The following is an 11,173-nucleotide window of genomic DNA, read 5'->3' as shown; positions in this document are numbered from 1 at the left end:
TGGAGAGGAGCATACACTGTCACTGACGCAAAAGGGGCCTAATGTAGTGATTAGGATAAAGAGGCAGAAATGTATGAAAGTCCATGTAAACTGACTGAAAGAATTCCTCTGTTTGCAGACGGCGGAATGCAGGCAGTGTTGACAATGATAGTTGTCAGAAGCACGATGGTGGGCCATATATCGCACCAATGGATGCCACCACAGGAAATACAAGTGCAGCGTTTCCAGTCAACCTGAGGAATTTATTACGGCAACCAAGCTACAGTTAGCTGGCGAATAGTAAGTTACTTTAACTTGAGGGAACTATATTATAAGTCTGAGAATACGCAGTAAGTAGCGACAAGGGCGATAGCACATTGCAAAGACGAGATTAAACCAATTGAATACTGCTGAGTGTGAGCACACAAAATAGGCCGTGAAAGGGCAAGAGGGAAAAATAGCTAAGGGACTGACAGGGAACTGGCCAGACACAAACTGGAATATTCGAAAAGAGGGATCCTAAATTTTATTGGGAAACGAGTAAGATATTATTCGGTACTCGCGATGAAGAACACGCATCGTTAATCAGAGCCAAAATAGATGCTCTAGAGGATCAACAAAGGGAACTTTCGAGGTTATTTAAGGAACGGATAACAATTTTAAGAGCATCATTAATGGAGTTCAATCAGATGAAAGATGCAGTAACAAAGAATGATCAGATCATAGTAGGCGATATCCGGAAATTAAGAGTTCACTTTGAAGAGTTTGAGAATAGCACTAGAAGAAAATACAGCTGGCGAGGATATTGATAACGATCACGGAACAAATAGTGCAGTTGATTGCGATGTTTAACAAACTGGAAAGGGAATGTTACTTGTTAATTACCACCATTGCAAACACACAGACAGGTCTGTTGGAACCACCATTCATCAGTCCGGTACAGGTGGTGAAATATTTGGACTTAATTAAAGACGAATTAAAGTGTAAAAAGTTTCCAATTGAAACTACCGAGGACCAAGCATATCAGTTATTACGTATAATAGACCTAGACGTATTCTTAGCCGGCAATACTTTATGTGTTAAATGTACCCTTAGTTTATAATAATGAGTATACTCTGTACAGAATATGGCTATTACCCGCAGAATTTGACAAAACGAAGCATTTGTTCACCTACATCGCACCAGAGAAAGAGTCCCTGACGCGCAGCTCTCTAGTCACCAATTGTCCTATACAAGCGTAAACGCGAAATATGAGATATGTAGACAAAATTTCGTGCTCATGTCTACGTACGACCATGAGAGACGTGAAGCACGGATATTTCAGCCGGTACGAGAAATACCCCAAAATTACAATCTAAAATACTGTATATAGCACTAAATGAAAGTATCTGGACGCAGATATATACGGATCAACGACTGGTTATTCGTTGTCCCAAAGGACGAAGGCTTAACGGTATGTGCAGCGTCTCACCTCCTGCTGATCTCATTCTAAGCGAACAGGAAAACTGAAATTTATAAGTACATGTAAGGAGTATGGGGCACAAATCATTCTACAGTCCAGTCATGTAATCCGTAGTAATAGCGGTAAGAAGGATATTGTACCTACTTTAGATATTCATTGTTGCGTAATAGAGGATGAAAAGAGGAAAGTTTCAGAGATACCTGTAATTCTGTCGCTCTAGCATGTCGTACAGCATTTAGACTATTTAAAAGCCGCAGGACACAAAATTGAGGATCTACAAAACGAAATCGAGTACCAACAAAGCACTACTCTCCGAGGATGGTCGATGAGTGATTATTCCATGTGGGGACACTTAGGATCTGTAATGTTAGTAGTAAGTCTAGCTTGCTGTTTATGTATATATACCAAAACCCGTAGAAGGTGCGCTAAACGTGTGTGTGAGATTAGTGGGAAATGCTATGCAACAATGTGTGTGACTAATAATGTCGTAACTAGAAGCACATCCAGGGAGCTGGTCAGATATATTTCCACCCATCACTCCGAAATGAGTAATGAGGCGGAAGAGAAAGAAAGGGCTGTAGACTTTCGCCCTTTCCAGACAAAGTAGCGTGTAGAGAGTGGAGTCAGCAGTCACCGCGGTTCCCAAGAACGACAGGAACAGAGACACAAATGATAGAGTCCCCAACACTACGTACAGACAAAAGATAATACCTTTTTCTAGCTATAAGGATGACGATAATGATGATGATATTTGGTTTTTGGTGTGATCAACTGAGTGGTTACCAGAACCCGTACAAATTCCCAATCTTTGCACTGTCCAATCTCGCCACTTTCCCGATTGATGATGAAATTATGAAGGTAATACAAATACCCAGTCCCCAGGCGGAGAAAATCCCCGATCCGGCTTGGTATTGAACCCGGAATCCCGTGACCCAGAGGCAGTAACGCTAGCTACTAGCCCACGAGCCGTAGACAACGATAAAGAGAAAAGCTAGTAATGATTATGACGAGCCTTAATGTAACTGCATACGAATAGTCGAAAAATAACGGCAGCAGTTAAACAGACGCCCAGATATTAGTGAAATATGATAATTGTAAAAGTGTAAGTGATTAATAAAACATGAAAGTAAACTGTGAGCGAAATGGAACTCACCGAATGATGATGTAAGATAATACGTACTTTAAACAGTATCACAATAAATGTAATAAATGCATATCTATTCAGTGACAAAACAAATTTTCAAATGGTGAGCAAAATAATGTACCGCATATGACAAGTAGTGATGAGAAAAGTGTAATAAATGTACATACTTAGTACACATATGTAATAAATGAATAGAATTCTGAGCAAACTCAAAATATGAATGTCGAGTGTCAACGTCATTTAAAAAGTGCCCATGTAAACAATTCTACCATCCCGGTAGAGTTATATAATGTATTCCAATGTGCATGTTCTATACGTAAACAATAAAACGCAGTTGATATCCGTTTGACCTACGGCAGCGCCATCTAGCAGGCCAACCATAGCGCCATCTGGCTTCCCCCTTCAAGCTAGACAAGTTTCGTTCTTTGTAGTTTTCTCGTTTGACGCTTATTTCGTGAGATATTTGGCCCGGTCACGATCAATGGACCACCCTGTATATATATGAAGGTGGCCCGAAAGAACAGATATATATAGTTAAGGCTCACCGACCATTTGACCATCTTCTTCTGTGCGGAATCACAAACAGTGGACGAACTCTTACAGGAATCGGCAAAAAGCCGCGAGTAATGAGTATAATGGGCATGGGCACTATGAATATAGTGCGGGACAATAGGTTGGGAATGTGGGTCTCACAGGAGGCATGCCAGAGATGTCCCTGCAGTGGCACTGTGCTCTGTGTCCTCGGTGGCTCAGATGGATAGAGCGTCTGCCACGTAAGCAGGATATCCCGGATTCGAGTCCCGGTCGGGTCGCACATTTGCAACTGTCCCCATTGGCTTATATCAACGCATGTATGCAGCTAGGGGTACTCATTCCATTGTAATTTCAAAAAAAACCTATGTTGTTGAACCGATGGTTCGAGTGGCATGAACAATAGGAACAGAAATTTTATTACCTTTGAGGGCAGAGCTTATAAAATTTCCCCGGGGGAAAGGAGGTGTTGCAAACCGCACTTTCGCGGGCCATGTACTTAAATGAAAAAGTTTGGAATTGTTCCACCGTGGCCGGCCAAGGGAGCCTGGAAACATTGCCACAATGTTTGAAAGAGATAGCAACGCAAGGCGGCCTCGCATCATCTGGTGACAAACAGGGGAGAGTACAATCTTGACTACGTGACTGGGTGAAGGCCAAACCGGCAGCGGGACAGAGCCGCAAGACATGACCAAATATGGTAGTGGAAGAGCACTGCGTATGTGACCAGTGACACTGAAAGTTCGGGAAGCAGGTTGGTTCAAATGGCTCTGAGCACTATGGGACTTAACTGCCGAGGTCATCAGTCCCCTAGAACTTAGAACTACTTAAACCTAACTAACCTAAGGACATCACACACATCCATTCCCGAGGCAGGATTCGAACCTGCGACCGTAGCGGTCGCGCGGTTCCAGACAGTAGCGCCTAGAACCGCTCGGCCACTCCGGGCGGCTCGAGAAGCAGGCACACGAGCCATATAAATAGAGGGTCGTCAGGACCCAAGAGGGGAGGGGGTGGCGGCAGGGCGCTGCGACCACCAGTAGATACTGTGTCCATGCCGCAGGGCGCCGGAAGCCGAACTTCGTTATTTTCGACTAGTCTCGGTGCCAGCCGTTGCTACGGAGATGTCTTCTTAAAACTGAGATGGACCATTAATGAGTAGCTGGGTCAAGAGTTAGTGTGAGAGGAATCTTCTGAAGCTATACAATAGAGGGGACTTCTAGAAATTTCTACCTTAATCCCTTAATCGTCCTCACCAAGTTCCGTACTCTGTACCACTTACAGCTTGCAGGACAGCAGTAGTTGGAAGTCTACTGGCAGTTCACGCTACCTTCCACTCAGGAAATAGTCTACTGAGGTAAGTCCCCTGTTACCATAGCTACGTGTCCTTCACACTCTCTCTTGGGATACAAGTTGAAACACGTATGTTGTGTAGCGGCGATGGTGAGGCATGGTAAGAATCTCTGACCAGAGGCAGTAGCGCGAGAGTTCAGTTCTGTTGCGAGCTACGAGTTGCGAGTAGCGCGTCGGAGATGACGCAGTCGGGGTCTAGATGAGAGAGAGTTCAGTTGTGTGTGAGCAGTCGGCGGGCGTCGGCACCGCAATGGTCGAGATTCAGGACAAGGTATATTATTAAGCAGCATCGCGCTCAGCTAGTAATGTAAATTAAATGTAATGAACTTTAAAGAATCCCCCTAATAATAATTTTGATTTCAAAGCAATTTTAACAAAGAATTATTCGATTTCCTTCCATTTCCTTCAAACAAAAATTTCAGTCAGATTACAAAATACTTGCAATGCATTTCTTCCAAGCAGCGCCCAACAATAAGAGCAGAATTTTGACATGCAGTTATATTAAGGTAAGAAATTAATACTGATTTTTGCACAGGGCCAAAGACCGACATTTCGGTTCAATTGACTTTTGATTAACACTGTACTTTCTTTGTCATGAGATCATGTTTCGTTATTTTATGGGAGCTTATACTTGGGTCTGATTGCTAATTTTTGTTTAATTGTCTTTGTCATTAATATATTTTGGGAAAGCTTACACTTAGCTCTGGCTCCCATTTACTAATAAATATAGTCTTTTAAAATTTCTGTGGGGAGGTTACACTTGGCGACACCCAGTCCAGGATCGTATTTCGTTGAGGATCTTTTGAAAAACAGTCAGATATCTGCTCTTATTGCTTAGATATAATTAGAATTTGGCGCAACGCTTTTACTAATTTGTGACTTTCTTTCCTCAGATCATCGGCAATTCGTTGCTCTGTTGTATTTTGTTTGTTGCTTTTTGCATTGTGCTTATTTTATTTGTGAATAATTTTGACTATTGTAAAAATGCCGCGAAAGACTGTGAATAGTATATCGCGAGGTATTATGAATGAAACAACCGACTTGAACAACTTCACCGATAGTACTTGTGACACGCAGTATAATGATGAGAATCCTGCGTTCACTGATAATCAGTGCGTTCCAACCATTAATAATGATGACTTTTGTCTTAATGATGAACAAACGAACTCGGTTATGTCCTCTGTTAATTTGACGACAATTGATGACGTGGGGCGCACTATTGTAATGAGCGCTGCCCAGCATAACACACCCGGTTTGGAAAATTCAAGTAACGAACAGACAAATTTGTCTAATGAAAATGGACAGTGTACTGAAAGTACGACGGATCTATTTAATTCCGAAATAGTGTCTGACAGTGTACATCCGACTGATAAACCTTTTTGTAAATCTCAGAATAACCAATTGGTTACAGAAAGCGAGACAATTCCAGATCGACCATTAAACAGCACAGAGAATAGAAATGTTAATTTTGGCTCGGATCAAATTATGGCACTATTGCTGCAACGAGTTAATCAAATTGTTGAAAACCAAGACGACCTTAAAGAAGATTTCAAACAACAACTTAGTGAACAGGCCAGACAATAGAGAGAAGATAACAAACAACTTAGTGAACAAGTCAAACAACAGAACGAACAGTTAAATGAAAAATTAGAAAACAATTCCAGGGAACTTAGTGAACAAATTAGAGCCGTTGCCGCGCAGTGCCATGACACTAAAGTACAGTTACGCGTGGAAATTGAGGCTTGTTCAAAGAAAAATAGCGAAGAAATTAGGTCTGTTGCTCAAGAATTAAGGGATATGCAAACAGCTACAACAGAAACACTCAGAGACAAAATTAGCGGAGTCGCTAAACAATGCTCTGAAAAAGCTACACAATTACGCGACGAGTTTAAAGCAATGACTGCAGAACTTTCGCGGATAATGGATGAAAAGATTGACGCGAAATTCGAACAACAGAACACTCAAATTAACGAACGTCTTAGTCTTTACATAGAAAACAGTGATACGCGTTTCCGCAAATTTATTGATGATCAAAATAAAGTAAAACGTCAAGTAATGGAAACAATCACTGCACAGAGACAAGAAGACAAACGTAAGATGTTTGCGAAAGCAAAAACATATGTAGACAATAATATTGCCACAGTGTCCGACGAAATTAATTCTATCAAACAGTCGAACACAGAATTACGTGATGAGATTTCGGATCTTAAATCGAAAACAAACACATACACAACAGATTTTCAAACAGTGACCGATAGACTCGAACAATTAGAACTAACACAGGATTCCGATGTAATTCAAGCTGACGTTAAAAAACTGAACGAAACTACACGTAAATTGCAAAAACAGATTAATGCTACTGACACTAAAACCGATGATCAGGTAAAAATACTGACTGAAAAATGTGATGAACTGGCCAGTCGTATTGACGTCATCGAAAGTACTAATGACAATAAATCAGACGACACTTCACCGGTTCCATTTAATCAAACACCTGAATTTCAAAATTTACAGCAGACAATTAATGAGATCGATTCGTCTAATAACACCTTGCGTAGAAAATTGTCAAGTTTACAGCAGGAGGTAACAGAGATGAAAAACACTTCAGTTAATAACACATCACAGCAGACGCCACTTTTCGAACATTTGCCAGACTCACGCAGCGCGTGTAATTTGAGTAATCTACAAAGAGTACGGGACTTAGATTCCGAACAACCACAGTTCAATAGATTCTCTTACAATACTGAACCTGTTCCATCACACAGAGACAATAATTTCGATTACAAACATTTTCTGTCAGTAAGAAAATTTAAAGTGTTTAAAAACGACAGAACACAGATTCACCCGCTAGATTGGATCCAACAATTTAGCTTTGCTTTTCCACCGCCAATGCCTGTAACGCAAAAGTTAAAATTTTTTCTCAGCGCGTAATTGACCTCAGGGGATTCATTACGCTTTAATGAATATGTGCCGTAGCGAGCATAGGGCCCCGAGCTGTAGTAGTGCTGTTTCATCTTTAGTTTTCTGCACTGCTGCCTTCTCTTCTACTATCCTTTATATCTATCAAAACAGCTCATTAACTTTTGCTCTACCTAGAATTAAGTAAAATGACTAATGAAAACCCGATATGACATATTTTTTTTACCGAAAGTGACAATTTCCATTAGGCACTCCAGAATCACGGGAACTTTAATTACAGACAAAATTGTAATCATCAGTATGTATAGCATTTACAGCAGTCGTTAAAAATTTTCAGCAACAGGAACCACATTTTTGTAACAATAGAGGTTTTTCACCACAATAACATGAAAGTCAACCGGTTAGAATGCCTAACCAACAATGTAATGCACAAGGTCAACCAAACTTTAATGTTTCGCCGCGTGAACGTATAGTCCCAGGTACAACAAACAGTAACACACGGCAGCAAGGAAATAACTACGTACAGAGAAGACAGTATTTCAATTCCTATCGTAATGCACCGTATAGGAATGAGTATCACGATAGACGTAAAAATGACGAGCACAATTATCAGCGTACGTTTAATAACAGTCGATCCTACCAGCAACAAAATCATCAGCAACAATATATTCTAGTAAATGAACCCGACAGTAGGTATCATCCAGAGTGTAATACGTCTGGAAGAAATAATAGAACTGTTCAAATTGTAGAAATGCCACGACATCCTCCTGATAATAGTAACACGCCAGATAGAATCTGACTAGATACTGTACAGGACGCATCTTCCAATAACACAAGCACTAGTTTTGACACGCAAAATGTTGTTCACGAAAATGTTATTACTTTTGACGACATCAGAGACACTCTTTTGCAGGAAAGACCAGTTGTTCAGAAATCCATTTCACACCCTGTCATCGAAATTAAAATAGGTTCATCGAAATTTTCAGCAGTAATCGACTCCGGATCACCCATGTCAGTCGTTAATGAGGAAACTTTTAACGAGTGCAACAAAGAGAATACCTATCCCACATTACCTTTAGGCAAAACGAAAGTGAAAGGAGCAGTATCGAGTAAAGGTGTAGACGTTAAATTACAGACACATTTGTCATTTTGTATTGGAGGTCATACTTTTCACTCAAATTTTTGGATTGTTCCTTTATTGACAACAGACGTTATTCTAGGTACTAACTTTCTCGTACAACACGACGCAGTGGTTGATTTTCAAAATTCCTATTTAATGTTGAAGGACGAAAATGTACAATTAGCTTTAGAATTTCAGCACTCAATATCTGCGGAAGAGCAAACAATTAACCGCACAGAGGTCATTTCCGCAACACGTAACATAGACTGTAATTCCGCATTGTTCACGGATACGTACGTACACAACTATAATACTCCAGACGAAACTGACTACGACGTAATGCAAATGATTTCTTATAAAGTTAAGCAAAGCAGTGCAAATACAGACGACGAACGCACGCAGCTACATAAAATTCTTTTACAGCAAGCTCCAGTTTTTGACAATGTTCCTGGTACTATGTCCGGATTTATGTACGAATTTCAAGTCAAACAACACGATACATTTAAAGCTAAGCATTATCCCATTCCGTATATTCATAGAGAACAAGTTAAAAAAGAATTGCAGGATATGCTCGACCAAGGAATTATAGAACCGGCCGTTAGTCCGTACATAAACCCGCTACATATTGTTAAGAAAAAAGATGGCTCACTTCGCCTCGTACTTGATTCACGTCACATTAATGACATTATTATTAACGAAACAGATCGACCACAGACTTTAGAGGAACTTCTACAAAAGTTTCACGGTACTGCTATTTATTCTACATTAGATTTGAAATCGGGATTTTGGCAAATTCAACTTCATCCGAATTGCAGAAAGTACACAGCTTTTCTCTGTTTTGGCGACTGTTATCAATTTTGCAAATTACCATTCGGCTTAACCATTTCTTCAGCAGCTTTTATTCGCGGTTTGAACACAATACTTCCGACAGAACTTAAAGACAGAATCACGACGTACGTAGGTGACATTCTTATTGCAGAAGCTAACTGGACTGAACACAATCTGATTTTAGAACGACTGTTACAAACTTTTCGTACACAGGGACTCACAGTTAACCTCAGTAAATCGCATTTTGGTAAAACTTCTATAAAATTTCTTGGACACGTAATTTCAGCAGAAGGCATCGCGCCTGATCCAGAAAAACTTCAAGCTCTACGTGACATTACTGTTCCTACAACGAAGAAACAATTACGCAGTTTTTTGGGCTTAATTAACTTTTTTCGCAAATTTATTCATCACTCTGCTTTAGACACGCCTAGATTATGCCAATTAACAGGTAAAAATGCTATTTGGTCATGGGATAAGCAAGCACATTCTGAATTCGTGAAACTGAAACATGCTTTGTTGAATGCTCCACTTTTATCGCACCCAGATCTTACTAAAAATTTTTCCATTGCCACCGACAGTTCCAACACAGCTTTAGGCGTACACATTTTTCAGGAAATTGAAGAAGATGGCTCTACAGTGATCAAAAACATCGCATTTGCAAGCCGCATTTTGTCACCTGCTGAACGAAATTATTCCGTTACTGAACAGAAACATTATGTGTTGTATGGGCTTTTACGAGATTTCGGCATTTTCTTTATGGAAGACACACCACCGTTTACACAGACCATAGAGCTATCCAATTCTTACTTTCGGCTAAATTCACTCACGACAGGTTAAGTAGATGGAAACTTTATTTGCAGGAATTTAATTTTACGATTGTCCACATTCCCGGCACACAAAATGTTATAGCAGACGCACTTTCGCGTTCTCTCAGCAACAATCAGCAAGACGTAGCAACCAACTTTTGCAAAGCAAATTTCAGCGTCATGTACATTCAGCAAGTTGCATTTGAAAATTTTATTTCATCGTCATTACAGGACATAGCACGAGAGCAAAGCAAAGACAATGTGTGGAAAGAAATTAAACACCTTTGGGAAGATAAGAATAATGTTACGATTAGGAACCACTACACTGTACGCAATGACATTCTGTTTCGCCGCTCTCATCCTGACAGCAACAATTGGTTATTATGCATTCCTGACGAACTTGTTAACAAATTAATCTGGTACACTCATTTAAGTTATGCACATTACGGAGCGAGAAAATGTTTTCTTATACTGAGACAGAACTGTTATTTTACAAATATGGAAAAACGTATACGACGAGTTTTAGCGTCATGTAAAATTTGCCAGAAAGCTAAGTCTGACACAACTTCACACATTCCTCCATTATATCCCATTATACCAGTTAAATTAAGACATATGGCCGCAGTAGACATTTTTGGTCCAATTCCGAGAACTAATATAGGTTTTTGCTACATCTTTGTCGCTGTTGAACTCACTTCAAAATTTGTTACTTTCACTCCGTTACGCAAAGCTACTGCTAAAACTGTTTCGAAAGCATTTTCTATTTCATGTAGGGCATGTGATGAAAGTAATTTCTGACAATGGATCACAATTTCGTTCTGCTATATGGACACGCATGTTACGAGCTAGAAACATTTCTCCGATTTATATATCCAAGTACCACGCTTCTTCGAACCCTTGTGAACGATTAATGAAAGAAATTGGTAAACTGTGTAGAATATACTGCCACAAAAGACATGTTAATTGGGACACACACATACACTCATTCCAAGATGTAATTAATTCCATTCCAAATGAATCCACTATGATAT

This window comes from Schistocerca nitens, chromosome 4, assembly GCF_023898315.1.
Source record: "Schistocerca nitens isolate TAMUIC-IGC-003100 chromosome 4, iqSchNite1.1, whole genome shotgun sequence".
Taxonomy (NCBI): Eukaryota; Metazoa; Arthropoda; class Insecta; order Orthoptera; family Acrididae; genus Schistocerca; species Schistocerca nitens.
Note: the sequence above shows the minus strand (reverse complement) of the source record.